General features: G+C 42.6%; 1 protein-coding gene across 1 annotated transcript in view; it reads right to left on the reverse strand.

The window, feature by feature from the left end:
• Positions 1 to 16,546, reverse strand: part of HIC2 (hypermethylated in cancer 2) — a 32,947-nt gene extending 16,401 nt beyond the window's left edge. The window contains exon 1 of the mRNA XM_009081657.1: positions 16,477 to 16,546. The gene's annotated coding sequence lies outside the window, so the exon portion shown is untranslated. The remainder of the gene's footprint in view (positions 1 to 16,476) is intronic.
• Between the last annotated feature and the right edge of the window lie 840 nt (positions 16,547 to 17,386).

Consider the following 17,386-nt stretch of genomic DNA (forward strand, 5'->3'; position numbering starts at 1 on the left):
AGGCTTTAGTGAAGAATCTAAAAATCTGCAGAAGGGTTTGTTGGAGGGGGATTAGAAAAAGAAGAACCTGATCAGAACAATCCCACCCACTCCAGAGGTTTGTTCCTCTGCTGCACACAGAATCATAGAATCATTTAGGCTGGAGAAGACCTTTAAGATTGAGTCCAACCATTAATCCAGCACTGTCTGTCCACCACTAAACCTTATCCCCAAGTGCCACATCTACACAGCCTTTGAATGCCTCCAGGGATGGTGATTCCACTGCGTCCCTAGGCAGCCTGTTCTAATGCTTGATGACCCTTTCCATGAAGAAAATTCCTCTCATATCCAACCTAAACCTCCACTAGTGCAACTTGAGGCCATTTCTTCTTGTCCTGTTGCTTGTTGCTTGGGAGAAGAGACTGAACCTCACCCAGCTACAACCTCCTTTCAGCCTTGTTGAACTTCACACAATTGGCCTCAGCACCTCAGTTCAGCCTGTCCAGTTACCTCTGCAGAGCCTTCCTGCCCTACAGCAGATCAACACTCCCACCTAAACTTACTGAAGGTTCCTCGATCCCCTCATCCAGATCTCTGACAAAGAGATGCATACTAATGCCCTCTTGCCTTCCCAGGAGAGAAACAAGTCCAAAAGATCTGGCATAAAAGGCCTGGAAGACACTGCACTCAGATACATGCTGGGAAGCAAAGCAGCAGCTTAAATTATATGGAAATAACAACATTCACAGAAGTTCCACTTGGATATGTGTCAGTGTGTGGGAATGATGGATTAAGATTGGGTATTTGCATTTCCCAGTCAGATGCCAAGATATCAAAGCTGGCACACCAAGGTGTTGTGGCATTCCTTGAAGGGAGTCTTTACCCATCAGCACAGCCTGTGTGCAGAGTTCTTCTGCTTGCAAGGATCTCTCTCTAATAGTGTACAAATTTTGAATTTTTTAAAATGTGATCTAGGTTACTGGTTATAAACCTAAAGCATTAACAGCTGCAGCATAGCACAGGCAGCTGGGCAAGCTCTGCTGACAGATCCCTGCCAACACAATCAACCCCAAATTAATCCTGTGCTGTGCTCCCACCCACACACAGCAAGCAGGTAGTGCCACGGTGCCAACTGCTTCAGTCAGCACATAAGAGCAAAGTGCCATGTTATTACCTCTTCTTCTAAAGGCCACAGTAGAGCATTTTGATCTCTGCATACAATAGGCCCATAGACACCTGAACAATTAGAGTGCAGGGCTGAATCCTCTGGCAGACATGGCTTTTAAAATAAGATGTAGCACTTCTGCATCATTGTGCTCTACAACAGTCTTCAGTGCTTTTATGCTGCTTCTTTTTTAAGCCAGCATTAACATTGCCAGTGATACATTATTTGCCCTTTTTTTTTCCCCAGCTAGAAAAAAAAATCCCAAAACAAATTACAGGGACATGGAGCCATCATTACAGATAATGGGGAACCATGATCTGTTTAGGGCATCCAAATCAGGGCGACCACCAAAAGGGTCAGGTCTTGCCCTCTTCCTTCATCAGTTCTGGTCTGGCTCAGCCATACAGCCTCATGGTCTTTGGGGGCTGCACAATAGAGCAGGCAGCAAAGCACAGCCAAGGATCAGGAACACTCTTCAACAAAGCTGGCTGTAAAGCCAAATCCCATGTGTCAGAGGTCAGAGCAGTAATTGAGGATTGTGCTTCAAACTCCAAAACATCCTCCAGTATCCAGGAAGGCTGCTAGGAATAGGTGAAAGATGGTAGTGAGACAGAGGATCAATGAGGAAAAAGTTCTTGGAATTGCTGCTGACAATGTGTGATGCACATGCAATGAGAAAGTGAAGCAGAGCAGCACTGGGACTAGGAGTCCCAGTCTCTCTCCCAGAGAGGGATAAACAGAAGGGAATGTTCCCTGCCTTTGGGCCTGAAATTCTCCTCTCCAATACCCCAGTTTCCACAGTCAGATGTGAGATCAATGCCTAAGTACACAAGATGCTTCCATTTTGTTATGATCTTATTTCTAGATGATTAATTGTTGTTGACTTCCTCCCTTGGAACTTTTTAACAGCCCAGCAAGAAGGAAAGTTTAGAGGTTCTCCAGAAGTCCCCCAAAATGCATCAGAAACTGGAATCAGCTGCAGTACATTGTCTCAGCAGATTCAGCAGGTTACAAGGTCTTCTGAAACAAAGTGTAATAAGTGTTTCTGCCTGGACTTGCCAAAAGACCTTAATGCAAATAGAATTGCAGGAAAATTAGGGTGGACTCTAGTGGTTCCCTCCCCCTCAGGGTTTGGTGTTGGGGTTTTTTTTCCTTCAGTCCTGATGAAATTCATTACATTTAAACTGAGGTTGTGATTTAAATGTTCCAAAGCAGGCAGGGCAGGTTTGAAAGCCTGATATATCAGAGCATGTGTGCTTCCTGAAGAACCAGGGTAGTTGCAGAACCTTCCCCAAGGGGTGCCTGGTTGGTCCCCTCACCCCCTTGACATGTTTGCTGTCACACAGGCCACTGGAATCCTGGCAAGTCAAGCAGGCTTGCTCCTTGCAGCCAAGCAGCCCCACATTCAAACATGCCAGTACTTTCCTTGAAGGTATTTACAGTTTACTTTTTAGTGCTACTTTAAGTTCAAAGGGGCTAGTAAAGCCCCATTAAGCCATTTACATCAAACTGGTTAGTTAATTATCCTGTTGCAGGCTTTAAATTAGCAATTTATAACCCCTTCCCTGGAGATGCCAGTCTTTGGAAACAACTCAACCAGGACATTTTGCAGGGTGCAGTTAAGGAACAAAAAAACCCCACTAAACCAAACCACATCCCCCCGACAAGAAAAAAAAAACAAAAAACCAACCAGAACAACCCAGAATTAATCTCTTCAGTTTTTGACTGGAAGTCTGTTAACTCAGGGAGAATCCAGTAGGGGCAAGGATGTGACAGAGTCCATCATTACCAGCTAGCAAGGGTAGTGAGGCCACATCTACCTTAGGCTATGCAGCAAAATATGTGTACAGAGGTATAAAGCTGGACACGGGTTTTGGTCAGCACCTCTGCTTACTCATGCAGGCCAGGAGGCTCTTGCCACACTGCAGCTATCTTTCAGTTTAGGATTAAAAGAATACATTCCTATCCCCTTGTCATAAGGGTCAATGACCCCATGGGCCAGGTGAGGCTGAAGCTGAGGGGTTTTCATTCCCAGGATCTTGTCTCCTGCCAACAACCTTTAATTTCTGAGGAGAAGAATCTGTTTTCCCCCTCAGGGACTGGGTATTCCAGTCTACTCAGAATGTAGAGCTGTTACTGAAGAGAATAACCACCTTTCCCCCTAAATACTTAACTGCCCAAACCAACCAGGTCCTAGCGTAAAACATGCCTCTTGTCTTCTCTTCCTTATTTCCACCAGCCATTACATTAGTTCTACAAACGATTGGCAGGCTGGCTGTTTACTGGCAAATCCTGTTTAAAATTAAGATGGGAGGGAAAGACAGTCCAGTTGCTACTATTTTCACACAACAATCTGTCAGGTATAGGAGAAACCTTGGCCCCAATCCTGGAAGCTGATCCAAACCAAGAAGCACTTAACACCTCACCAAGAGGAGGAATCCATGGAAAGAAGGGCCATGTGGAACCCCAGGCAAACTAGGAAACCTAGGCAAACTAGGAGATTTCACATTCACATCAAAAAAGACACAAAGTTTGAGACAAAAAATCCATTCTACTTGAAAGACAAGACAGACAGATGGAATCAAGTCATATGACAGACCCTGTGACATTTTCCCTTCATCTTAATACATCCCCTTTTCAATGGCAAAAAAAAATTAACTTCTGCCAAACAAATGTCAGATAAACTTTAGAAAGTGAGATAAAAATCTAAGCAAGTTAATTTCTTTATACTGTGCAACCATGAGATTTATTTTGCATTTGCTTGCTTTTTCTTCTTACAGAAAGTAGTCATTTCACAACAGTTTTTGGGATGGGGCAGATGGGAAAGAGAGAGGAAAACAGATTTCAAACCAAAGTGGCAAAATATTTTTGTACAAAATTTGTAAGATGGTATGACTTTTATGTGATTTACTGCTCCAAATTGCAAGACAGAAGCCTTATGACAAAAATACAGGTAAACACAACATAAAATATAAATTATCTAAATGACTGAAAAACCCAACCCCACACATAGATGACATTCTCAGAATTCTCTGCCCTTTCTTGGGAGCAGTTACACCCAAACCATCACTCAGACCAGAAGCTGTTCTCTCCTGCTAATCACTCTGGAATCACACACTAAGGTAAAAAAAGTTCAACTGCAAACACTAGCCTGGCCTTTGAAACAGCCCAGTGCTAACAGGCTACAGGGTTGCATAATATTAGGGGATTATAAAATAATGTGAAACTGGGGAGAAAGAAGAAAGCAAAGCCCTCCTGTGGATAAACTGAGTCTTTCCTGCTCCACCAAAACCTTCAATTTCCAAGGCATGCAATACCCAGGCCTGTGCCTAGAACAGGTGTGTCTCCTTAAATACCTCACATGTCACACTTGTGTCTCATGGATACAGTCCTGTGGGATTATATTAGTACCAGTGCATACCAGCTGTAGCTACCCCCAGTGGTATCCTGTAACTCCTTGCACGGGGGGAGCTGCTCTCCACAGCATGCACAGCCCCTTGCCACATGACTCTGTGGAGACAGACAACGACCCTGCGACGGCAGCTTCTGAGTACTTGTGCTCTGGGGGCTGAACCAACTCAGGGACAAGCAAGAAACCTCCTCTAAGAGCAGCAAAGAGGCACTGCCAGGAGAAAATGAATGGAGGACTCCCAGGTATTCTTCTTTCCCTCTCCTGCACTTATTTCCAGCAAATTCTCAACCAATTTATGCCAAACAGACATGCTGAATACCTCCTTTAAATCAAAAAAAGATGCAGAGCTAACAAAGCAAAGTCCACTCAGCCATTCCCAAGCAGAATATGCTGACAGGGCACAAGGCAGGTATAACTAGAGCAGAATGAAGGAGAAAAGAGAGCAAGCCTCATACATCTCCCAGGTCAGTGCAGAGACACCCCATGGCAATTTCAACCTAATTCATCACTAAGCCTTGGAGGAGGATGCTGCTGCCTAAGCAGCTGAAAGAGCTAATAAGAATTTTTTTATGGCAGCAAACGTATTAGTGGCATTTTTTGTCATACCTTCATGACTGGCACAGAGAATACAAAAAGAAGAACTACAAACCACAGGCTATAGCTCTGCATCACAGTACAGAGGTATTCTTCAGCATGAAGAACTGTCCCCATGCTACTCATTTCATGAAAGGCATTTTGTACTGAACTGGGAGCCCTGTGAGAAGCTGCTGAGCTGTACTCATGGGCTCAGAGGTGGAGCACCACAGGGCCCTGGGGGATCTCCTGTCTTATTCCTCCTTAGCAGCACAAGTGTGTTCATTTTCCAGTGAATGATTCTTGCAGCAGCTTTTAGGAGAGAAAATACACGAGTAAGAAGTCATGCACCAATCTTGATGAAGAGTCTAATTTATGAGGAATCTACCACATCCACAAGTTACTCCGCTAGTTAATTCATTCAGATTTCCAGGTTTGAACACACATCAGGTTTGCCTGCTCATCCCTACAGTAAACAACTCCAGGCACCACAAGCAGCTGTCGAGGATGAAGGCAGTGCCAAACTAAACCTTCTTCTCAAGAGGCACAGGTATAACTTTTTCAGTCCAACCCTGCTGTATAATCCCTCGAGGGCTGGGTGATAGAGAGGGCTCAATGAACCCAACTCATCAGTCCAGTGAAGCTGGAAGCAAAGGGAAATTCTCACGTCCTCTACATCCCAGTCACCTGCCCAGCTCACTGGCCATCTCTGTCCAAGTAAATCCAGAATAAGGTCATTCCATGATACTTCTTTCTCAAACAACTGAGGAGGAGCCCAAAGCCTGCAAATCCATTTACCCCTCCAAACACATATCCTTAGTACTGACATTTCTCATTTTCAAGTGGTCTCAAGTCCATAGCCCTAAAACACAGCATTAACTGCCAGGTGAACTCTCCCTCTTTCAGCCAACTATTTATTTTGCTGGGTCTTTGATTACCAGGCAAACATCTGTTGCAAATGCCACCCCATGTTCTTAGACACCAGGAGTTTAAATGTTCAACAGCCTCCCATAACCAAGATTTCGCATTTTTAGGTTTTCTTTATTCTTTGCCAGCTGCAGTGTTAGTGACTTTCGGGCCAGTTAGCAGCCAAGTCTGGTAAGAGAACTGAACTTCACACATTTGTCATGAGATCTTAGAACACAGACTGTCACATCTTACTCAAGCAACTTGAAACCAAGTCACCAAAGCAGGTCTTCATCCCCAACAGACAAATAGAGGCCCAGCTGTATTCATAACTGCCTTACACAAGAACTTTCAGCAATGTTGTTACTTGGTGACACACCTAATGCAGAAACAATTACTTAAGAGATCTTTTTTGACAATCCCCATGTTTCACACAGTTCAATCAATCACTTCATTTTTCCACAAGCAAAAATTTTTCAGACTTCAGGAAAATCAGGCCTTCTTGTGAGCAAGCTCTCTGCATACCCAGAGCTGTGTGTTCCCAGAGCGAGACAGCAGCACGTGTTTTCTTTGAAGACTCAGAAAGTCTGAATTTCTAGGTGAGAGCAAAACAAAACAACTCATTTAAGTGGGAGTAGCTGAGAACAGAGCTGTCCATGCGCTTCTGTACAGGCCTCCATCCAACTGCTCAACTCCTACTCCTGTCAGTACTTGCAAGCCTTTAATCCAACTGAGGCTCTTCACCAACCTCCAGCTATTTCATGACACGCCTGTCTTGGGGCATAAAATCCTAGAGAGTGTCCCCGTAAATCAAGCACATTCGTTATATAATTGAAGAAGTTTTATGAGGGAAAATGGCAAAAATCTACTGTCATTAAGAAGAAAATTAGTGATCTGGTACATAGCGGTGATTAGCCAGATAGCTATCCTTTTTTTTATTGATGAACCAGACTTATAATTAAGGTGTTTTTTCTTAAAATAATATATAAATAAACTGTTGGAAAGTTTTACACAACTTTAAGCGGTGGAATTTCAGAGTTCAAATAAATTACAAGCTATTTCACTGTTGGACTGTCTGTCTCTAAGGCCATAATTAATTTTAATGTTCAAAGTTGCTGTGCCAAGCATGTGACCAGGAGTAAAGTAAGAAAAACCTCTTTAGGGCTCTCTTACAGTTTGTATCCGTGATATAGAAGACAGGAAAATAGGAGGCCAGCTTGCATCAGGGGCAGCTCACACACCTTGAGAAGCACGTAAAACATGACAAGTTCAAAACTCACTTGCCCATTTCAGTTTTTGGGGAGGGAAATAGAGAGAGAGGAAGAGGAGGGGAAGAAAAAGAGACCAACCATTCCATTAGTGACTTGATATATATATGAACACACAGAGGGCATTTCTCTTACGTGTGTATCACACCATAGCAAGTACAGGAAAAGCCAAGGCAATGCCATGCCAGCAGCTAAGTGCCTTTACTTATTTATTCAGATAGTCTCCAATGGCAGAGGAAGACTGGATTTAAATAAAAGTAATTTAAAGCTACAAATTTTCATCTTGTTTTGCATTTACACTCTAGTTATTTTCATAAAGGATGATCAGTGGCTGGTAACTACTAAACCATATTGACTTGCAGCTAAATATAGTCTGCTCTCAATTTGGTATATATTTTTGCTAACCAGAGCTGCACTATCTCCAGCTGAAACATTTATTCCATTTCACAGGTATTTATTCAGCTGACATTTTTCCTCTTTTTATTATTTTGATAAACAGGCAATGACTTTTACAAGACATTTTCTTCTTCTCATTTGAATTATACTGCCTGAAAATTCAAAAAGTAACCATCCATCAAGAAGTTTTTTACTTCATTTTCATATGAAGCATACCAAGCATTTACATCCAACCAGGTTTAACATTTAAAACTCTTTATTAAAGAGAAGTGAGCTGTAGCTGATGATTTAAAACTGAGTTCTCATTGCCTTGTCCTTCAGAATCTAAAGCTACCAGATGTTTGCCTTGCATTAGATCTAGTTCTTATTCACCCGCTTAGAAAAGGAAAACAAGCATCCTGAATTTCTTAAGTTTTCACTGTTTTCTCAAGTGAACTCCTTTACTGCATTAAATAACCTCAAATGAGAAAGGTCTCCCTGCAAAAGCAGCTACACCTGTCAGAAGTCCAGTCTGTTCTCACAAACTCTTGCTCCTCATGCTTACGGACAGACTTTCTGCAACTGAGTGTTCTCTTCAACCTTCGGCAGAAGACAAGCAGTGCCTGAATAAAGACACACATAAGCTCTCTAAGATCTATGATAATTGTTTAAAGTAGCTATTGCTATTTCAAGTTTCTTTTCCTAGGTTTTAAACAGATTGTTCAATAGCTTTTAGCCATTACATCTACAATGCACTTGACTTTTGTGCAATATCCCACAAATTCCTAACTAAGTCTACTAAAACCAACAATGAGGAAGCTGAAACACACACCACAAAAGCAAGAGGTAACATGTCAATTTCCTACAATGTGCATTCTGCTTCCCTTTTCTTGGTGTACATACTGAGAGGCTGTGATTGCTAAACAAAATGTGGACAGATGCAATTAAAAAACCTCTTTTTTTCCCAAAAAAGAAAATTAATAGCATGCCAGATTAAAAAGATAAAACTTAATTTGCTATCAGGAAGAGAGCAGAGAAACAGAAGACAGACCTTCACCTGATCAAACACAATGTTATGTGACAAGCACAGAAGAAACAGGTATTCCTAAAACCCTCCCATGCTACTTCCAAATTCATGTTTGCCTTCACAATCCATGACATTTCTCAAACCACTTCTACACTAAGTTCCTTATTTGTTTATTCCTTCCCAAGGTAGCGCTTCCATTTATAAAATTCACACTTTAATTGTCAGCACAGACCTGGCTGCCTGTCAAGCTTAGGAAAGCTGAAATGAAGTCTTTTCTTTCTCCTGCTGAGGCTCCGGCCTGGGCAGTTCAGCTGCTGCTTCCACAGCCTACACTGAAGGGCCATGGCATTTCTTTTGATCAAACATTTCATTAAGCAACACAGCACAGCTATGAGCTTACACTCTGCTCTCCTGTAATAATGTGTGTGCACCTACATGAAAGAGCAGAAAGGAATAAAAAGTTAATATATTTACTGTGTCCCTGTGGCTGCATGAACACCAAAGCAATGCGAACCACTTGTTTCCTAAAGTCAGGAGACATCATCCAGTGAGGTCTGCCTAACAGTGTTCAGTATGTGAAATAAATGCTAGTGTCACCTGATGATCCAAGGGCTGCTGGTGGTGTAACAGTGACTCTCATTGCCACTGACATAACACCTCTGTTACATTTTGAGCAAGACTTGTTACACTTCAGCAAATCGTAGAGCAGTCTTAACCAGGAGAGGCGCATCATGTGTGTAGAGAGTGGTGGATGCTGCTGTCCAAACTCACTCATGACCACAGGTTAATCATCCAGTAATCCGACTGATGTGATTAAACAGCAGCACTGTATTAGGCACAGTGCCCTGCTCCTACAACATGCTGGACAACTCTCATATATGTAGCTTGGACATTGAGAGAATCTCCCTGGACAATTTACCAGTATTGCTGGTTTCCAGTTGTGGCTGGATAGCAGACACACAGAATGAATCATTCCATTCTTACACGTTTTTGCAAAAACAAAGTGTGTATTCAAGGGATAAAAATCAATAAACCTTTTTTGCTCCTTGCTATAAACCCAGTTTTGCTAGTGTGGAGGGAGAAGCAAGCAGGGGGAGTAAAACTACACATCCCTTCTTTAAAAGGAGGACGACTTGGTACCTCAGAAATAGTCTAGTAAGAACACTATTTCCTTTTCCTAATGAAGTTCTATGTCCAGTATTAAAGGAAAATAATCTTTCAGTAGCATTTCAGCAACCTCAAAGGGCAATTTAAAAAATAATGTAGGGCTGTGATGTTTAAACAAGCTTTTCCACCAATTACTTGTTAATAGCATCCAGAGGCTCTAAGTAAGAAAGAGGACCCATCATCCCAAGCAATTTATAGTAGCATTACATAGAATGAGGCAGAGAATTTGAAGGGAAGGAAAATGCTGGGGGCAGGGAGAGGGGGGATGTTCAAAAACCACAAGTAAGGCTGCTAAGTGTATCCAAAATATAAAAACTTCAATAAAACGCAATGGCACACACCAAAGCCCTCTGGAAATACAAGCTACTAAAAAAAAAAATAAATGTTTTCCCCATCAGATCAGCCCCAGCAGCTTTCCTGCAGCCCACTCTGGAGAGCTCCAGCCCTTTGCTACCCCCCGGCAGCCTTGTGCCCTGGAGTACTCAGGTGTGCCATGCAATGACAGCTGACAGGTACAAACTCATTTGTCCCAGGGCTGCCTAGCATGTGAATTCAGAAGGGCACTGTGAGCTGGAAGAAAAATCTCCCAAATGAAGAAAGAAACTCTCACTGTTTTGCCTAGAAGAGCCTCCTCCAGGGAGCTGAGCCGCGTGGTTGTAGGGTGGCGATTCACGCCTGTCTGCAGCCCGAGCTCCTCCTGGGGCAGGGGAACGCCACGCTGCAGCGAGCTCGCTTGCTCCCAGGTTCACGTGGAAGCATTCCAAGCTACTCAGCTTCTGACAGCTCACCAACTGCTCTTCCACGCGGTATTGCTTTACATTACGTTGCTTTACATTACATTGCTTTCCCTGCCAGGAGGCACTGCTGTATTACAGTACAGTCGTCTAGCAAAATGTAAAACTGATTTTTTCACCTCCCAAATACCAACTGACTGTTGCTGCTGCAGTCATGACTATAAGCCCTGCTCTCTAGTACACTTCCCTGCTTTTGTGCATATACAAGAGATCTGAATATCATCCCGCCCCTGCAGCCTTCTTCCCAACTTACTGCTGCTCTCCCTCTCCCTGTCGTGCTCCGCAGTCCTTTCTGCGCAGGGCAGCCATCCTCAGCTTCCAGCCCGAGCTGTCAGTACTCAGTTAAAACACCCAAGCCAACTCATTAGGTGCATTGTCAGGTGACTCCACTGACTGTAGCACCAGAGAAAGTGTGAAAAACACCTAGAAACATTGTAGTGACTTACAGCTTCCTAACAAGCTCAGCTTCCTGCTAAGTCAGAATCTTAACAGAAAGCAGCTTACAGAGGCATTTTATAACACAGAGACCAGAGACGCATTTTTAGGCATTTGGCTCCTAACTCTCTTCATTTCGTTGTGCTTTACATGACCCGTGGGCTGCAAAGCAAAACTAGTTCCCTGCACTGCAGTGTAGCTGGTTTCCTTTCTAGTTTTGAACTACAAAAATAGCCATAAGAGCAAAGGTCTACCTCTATCTGTTCTTCAGGAGTAGTCAGAATAGGGCCAAAAAAAAAAAAAAAAAAAAAAAAAAAAAAAAAAGGTGAGGAGGAGGGAGAGGAAAAGCAGTGAAATAAGAGTACAGGCAGTCTTTTCCCTTCTTACATCCTGTGCAATTGTTAAAGATCTCCTGATCCAGAAGTTGCATCCAGGTCATCACTTTTAATAAGAACTTATCTGTCCTTCATCGATTTTTCAATCTGTTTAGACTTCTGCTATCCATAACACCCTGTGGCAATGAGTTTCACATGGTAACTACTGCTTGACAGAGTGCCTCCTCTTTGCCTGCTTCGAATCAATTTAGTAAACACAAGAACTGTGAAGGATCACTCCCTACTCCCCTTCCCCACCCCACTCATGACAATATAAGACACCTGCAATTTCTGTAATAAGTCATCTCCTCTCTGGCAAAGAGAGAAATCGCAGTAACTGACTTTTCTCTGGACCTTCCCTTGTCCTCCACTACCTTTGAGAGGTACTGATCAGAACTGCATAGTGCTTAAGATACTGGCACACCATGAATTTGCCTAGCAGCATACTAATAGTTTCTGTTTGGTTTACCAGCTTGGGTAAACATCCAAAGAGTTTGTTGATTCTTCATGGAGTACAGCATTTCCTCCCAGTTGGCCATTCATCTCTCCAAAAACTCTCTGGGAACTCACTTCAGATAGTGCTCTTAAGCAGTCTGCTGAGGTGACAGGTGAAATCTCTCTTCTCCCAACAACTACTGCAACAGATCTCTCAATTGTTTTACCCAATTCAAGTCAGTCAAAATCTCAGCTTTCAAATCCCTGCCATTTTTCAGTCTCCCAAAAGCATGTCAGTGTGCACCCACTCAAAGCTATATCCCTTCACCTGTACACCCTGTGAGAAGGCCCACGAGCCAGAGAAGCAGAAAGGACACAGTTCTCCCCAGCAAGCAGGGGGAAGCATTGCTGCATTAAAATCTATGCTGACTAACCAAGGTGTGCTGGTTTGAAAGCAAACCAGTGAGAGACTCCAAGTCAGAAATACAATTTAATAGGAAAAAAACCAAAACAATAAATGCAACAGGAAAAAAAAGAAACCACTGACAGAGTCAGAAAGCAACCTGACACCCTGTCAGTCAGGGTGTGGATAGTAGTCCGATTAAATGGTGGCTGCAGTCCTCCTGCAGTGATGGTTCTGTTGGAGCAGTAATCCTCTAGATCTGGTCTTCACCTGAAGGTCTAGTGGTAGCTCTTGTCCTCTGGGAATCCAGTAGGAAAAGGACTCTGTGCTGTTCCAAACCCCATCTTATATCCAAGTGGGAATGCTTGGATCCCCACCCCTTGGGGTGAAGCATCTCACAATGGGAGGATGTAATTCTATGGGTCATGCTGTGGGTCCCTGGCAGCCCATTAAACAGAGACAGCCCCTGAGGGAGCCGTCAGGGATGAGTAGGAGATAACGATCCCTGCCCCCACCTGCTTTAACAGCTTGTGGAGACGATAATAGAATACATACCTTTGGTGACACCCTATATTCAAGGAAACTTCCTCAGTCTTGTCCCAGTGAATATCTCAGTCTTAAGAAATTTCCCAGGAGCCCCCACATAACAACTGACTGTCCTGCAGGGACAGGCGAACTTAGCACTGCGATGCACAAATCACTACCCTCCCTGCCTCATGAGCCCCTGCTAATCCCACGAGATGTGCTTCAGCAAACAGAGCTGCTCCATATAATTACTTGGCTTATCTCCCCTCTCTTAGCTGAACTACCAAGGTACCAAAAGCCCTTAAAATTAATCATAGAGAGGCTTTCAGATTAAAATCCCTCTACCTGTGTAGTGCTATGTGCATCACTTGTTCACACAGCACTGCCAGTCACAGTACTCAGCAGTCATTCCTCTGCTTCTCAGCAGCAGCTCAAACACTGCCAAATTAGCAAACGCTTGGAGGTACTAGTTTGTTTGACTCCAATTTCAGAATCCCAGAATTTCTGGGAGGCAATTGTAACACATCATGAGGAAGATAACACAAAATAAAGTTATCAAGTGAAATACTGCATCTCTACTTACCTGACCAGAAAACCAAACAGGTAATTTGAACAAACACAGACTCCTATGAACATGCAGCTAACAAAAGTAGTTCAAGACAGCTTAACCAAATAATAGCACAGAATTACTTCAATTGTTACAAATATCTGAATTTGAATGAGCAAACTGTAGAAATAACAATTTTTGCACATCCATAAAAATCTACAGGTACCCCCACAAGCATAAGATAGCATGCAAAGGCTGCAGGAGTAAAGTAAGCCAGTTTAGCATATCAAAGTCTTCTGGATATCTCATTTGCTGAACATTTTGTACACAGTGCTGGCAAAAACAGCACAGGGTGTGTTTAGTGCTGGGGAGAAGAATCCCTTTCCTTCTGTTTCCTAAGGAAAATAACGTGGGATAGAACATCCCTTTCACTCCATACGATGAGAAATTCCACCAAATCCCTTTCTGGAGCTCTGACATAAAGGCAATTCAGAAGGTCAGCCAGAGACCTGTCCACGCCCATCACCATGAATTTCCAAGACCAGAATGAGAAAGAGTTGAGTTTAAGTTCTGCACTCAGCCTCAAACATCAGTCACCTCTGTTCTCTCTTTTGAAACACACACACACACGTATTTATACATACTTGTATAAATCACTTCTGAAATCCCTACACTGACTGACACTTCTTGCAGTGCTGAGTCTAATAGATGGCTTCCCCACATAATTTACCCCCTGTACTATAAAATGCTGCCATCCAGCTAGGGATTAGAACCAGCCAGGAGCTTGAATACAGAGAACACAACAGCCTGCTCACTGTAAAGCAGTTTACAAAGAGTATCTCACTATTACAAGAAATTGGCAGTCTGTTCAGAGCTACACCAGGCAGGAAAAAAATGTTTGAGTCCCTTGAGTCACAGGCCTAGTTCCTTGCTGCTCTTCAGGAAGGTGTGCACAAACAGGTGAGGAAGCAGTTAGTATCTGGACTCTATGTCCAGGCCTTGAGCTACAAAAAGTCACCATGTACTGTTTGCTCACATCCCCTTTCTTTGATAACCAATTGAGAAACTGCATTCTTCTTTGTCTAAAAGCATCTAAGCTTCAGGTCAACTTGTTTCAGAGATTTAGCTGAGAAGAATGAGGAAATGAGAATGCCTTCCTTGAGACAGATGTTCTAGCCTCTTGTGTACATAACTCTCCCAGCAGGACTTGAAAAATGATAATGTTGTTTCAGAAAATGCATTGAAGCTCAGTTCTGCTAATATGATCTTCTCCTAGTTGAGACTAGAGCATCCCTGTTCACCTGCTATCTTCTGCATTTATCCTGCCATTATTCCTGAAGCAGAACTACACTGGTTGAGGAAAAGTCATCCAAATTAAAGGAATGGACTCTACTTCTAAGCCACAGAAAAGGGACAATGGATGAATTGATTTGTCCATCATCTAGGACATTTGCATGAAACAGCTTCCTCAGCTCTTTATTTAATGAGCAAAGGAATCAAATTTTCCAATATGTATTGTAAATAACCACAAAGATTTGCCATGTCAAACAGCCATACATGGCTCTCTCCATACCCACCACTTACAAGAAAACATTTCTCAAGTGGTCATCTGAGAGAGCTGAAAGTTGGCAGAACTCAATGCCTAGCCAAGTTGACTCTTCAAGGAAAAATCTGGACAACATAACACTGAAAGTCTTGCAGATAGTTTGCAGCAGCTTCACTACTTTCAGGTTTTTTCAAAGAAACATTAAGTTTTTCTAGCAAGCTGGTAATGTTCCAGCTATATCAAATTCCTTGATACCTACTTGGGAGAAAATTTTGTCAATCTATTAACATTTGCATGGCTTATTTGAGCTACGAAAAACATACAGCGAAGAGGTGAAGAAACTTGTCCAAAGTCCAAATGGCATCTGCAGAGCTGAACAGGGACCCTCATCCTCACTCCCTTATCTTCCTGTCATTCTGCAGCTAAAGGAAAGCATAGCCAAGGGGCAGGTGCAGGACGAACCTGCAACAATATGGTTTCAACCGCCTGAGCTCAAGCTGCTGCTCACAGTCAGTAGCAGAACCATCACATCCATTTCTTCTCAGGGGCAAGCCCTGAGAGCTGCCCAGCAGGCATGCACTGGGGATAGCTACACCCCAGGATCTATCCACAGGGTTAGACAGAAAGCAGTATCCAAGGTACCTATCAGGGCAACATCTAAACCCAAGTATCAGAGCACTTTACAGACAAAAAGGGCCTTCCCCCAGGCTGTTTAAAATTTGCATGTTCCTGTGTAGCACTGAAGATAGCAGCAATGGTGATTCATTAAGATAATGATTTAAGTAGGAGGCTTAAGAAAGTCGGGGTGGATTAGCATCCAAAGGGCTGCAGTTGGAGCTTCTCCACTCCAGGCTGCCACCTTCCCTTTTAAGGAAAGGGATGAATTCCATAGTCAGGAGAACTATGAATTAACAGCAACTATATCACAAGTATAACGCACTGAAGCACAAGAGCATCATCTCTACTCCAGCCCATCCACCTTGGCAAGGGCAAGGACAAAATTTTATGCTCCAGGAAAATTTTCATGGCATTATAAATTATTGACAATTATAAATTATTGAATTTTACTTTACTTGATTAATTTGTTAGTGTAGGTTCTCCTCCAAAAAACAAAAGATTGTGTAAATTTCTTTTAAAACAATTTTCTTGTCCACCTTAAAAACAATACACATTTTCTTCCAAGCAATTGTCTTTCCCCACTACTGAATAATCAGATGGTTTGATAAACTGATTGCTCCCACATAATAATGTAAATATACACATTGGGAAAAAGCACACAAGTCCTTTCCACACCCCAGCATTTAATCAAATTGTGATCAGTTACGAGTTGCAACATGCATTCTGTCCGTAACACCAGGTTAATGTGCAGACAGTAACAGGCAGCTCATACTTCATCCCTGCTAAGAGAGAGGCCTTTGTACCGTGATTTTGATCTATTACTTTCAGTTGCCTTCTAGAGAGATGTACAGGCAACCAGTTTTGCTATTCTGCTGCTCACTCATAATAGTTGCAATAGGGCATCCCAGTGTGTATTGCCCCACTCACCGCTAGCTGTGCTTGGTCTGAACGTCTTCTAGGCACTCTATCCCATGCTGATTCAGTACAGAATAGCTTCCTGGAATGCAATTATAGAAAGAGTAAGGGTTTGTCTTAAAAAGGGATTATTCCAGAACAGCTATTCCTTATTAACTATTCCCAATCGTCTCTTCATTAGGATGATGAAGTTAACTGAGAATAGCTCTTCCATTCAGATTTGTAACTTACCTTAGTCTGAATCAATGAATGACCCTGTCCAGATGAGCCCTTAGTACAGCACCATAGCAATGGCTTTGCCAATACAAATAACTCACATTTGCAATGACAGTGGAGCTGCTGCATGGACACATCTCAGCTGAGTTTGCATTAAGATGGGTAGATAACAGGATCAAGAAATATGTCCAAAAAAAAAAAGTTGTTTCTATCATGTTAGATCCCATCAGTACTGCATGGGACATTTTGTACTTTACAAGTCTTGGGATCTGCTTTGTTCAAACTTGGTTTATCCCTTAGATGTATGGAGACCTTAACAGCAGGGAAATTTTGAGTTCTGTAACTTCTTTGTTTATTAAGTTCTTAGCTTGCAAGATTTCTCATCCAAAAGGGCTGAGAAAGTACCTGGCACATCTTCGACGCTTATTGAATACATTAAATAAATCAAACGTTTTATGATAAAATTCCACTCCCCCACACCAAACAGATGTAGGTGCAAGTCAAAGAGGCTTGAAAAATTGCACTAAAATTGATTTTGCTCCAGTTTTCCCCAAAGGAAAAAATTTGAGTGTGGGTTGAGACAAAAACATGGAAAATTTAAGCTATCATGGACAACTGAAAAGAGAAATAAAGACAGAAGCCAAAACTAAACTTCACATTCAACATACATAATTTATATTCTCCACAGTGTTCTGTATTACAGGCA

Source organism: Acanthisitta chloris, unplaced genomic scaffold (genome assembly GCF_000695815.1).
Source record: "Acanthisitta chloris isolate BGI_N310 unplaced genomic scaffold, ASM69581v1 scaffold18249, whole genome shotgun sequence".
In the NCBI taxonomy this organism is placed as follows: domain Eukaryota; kingdom Metazoa; phylum Chordata; class Aves; order Passeriformes; family Acanthisittidae; genus Acanthisitta; species Acanthisitta chloris.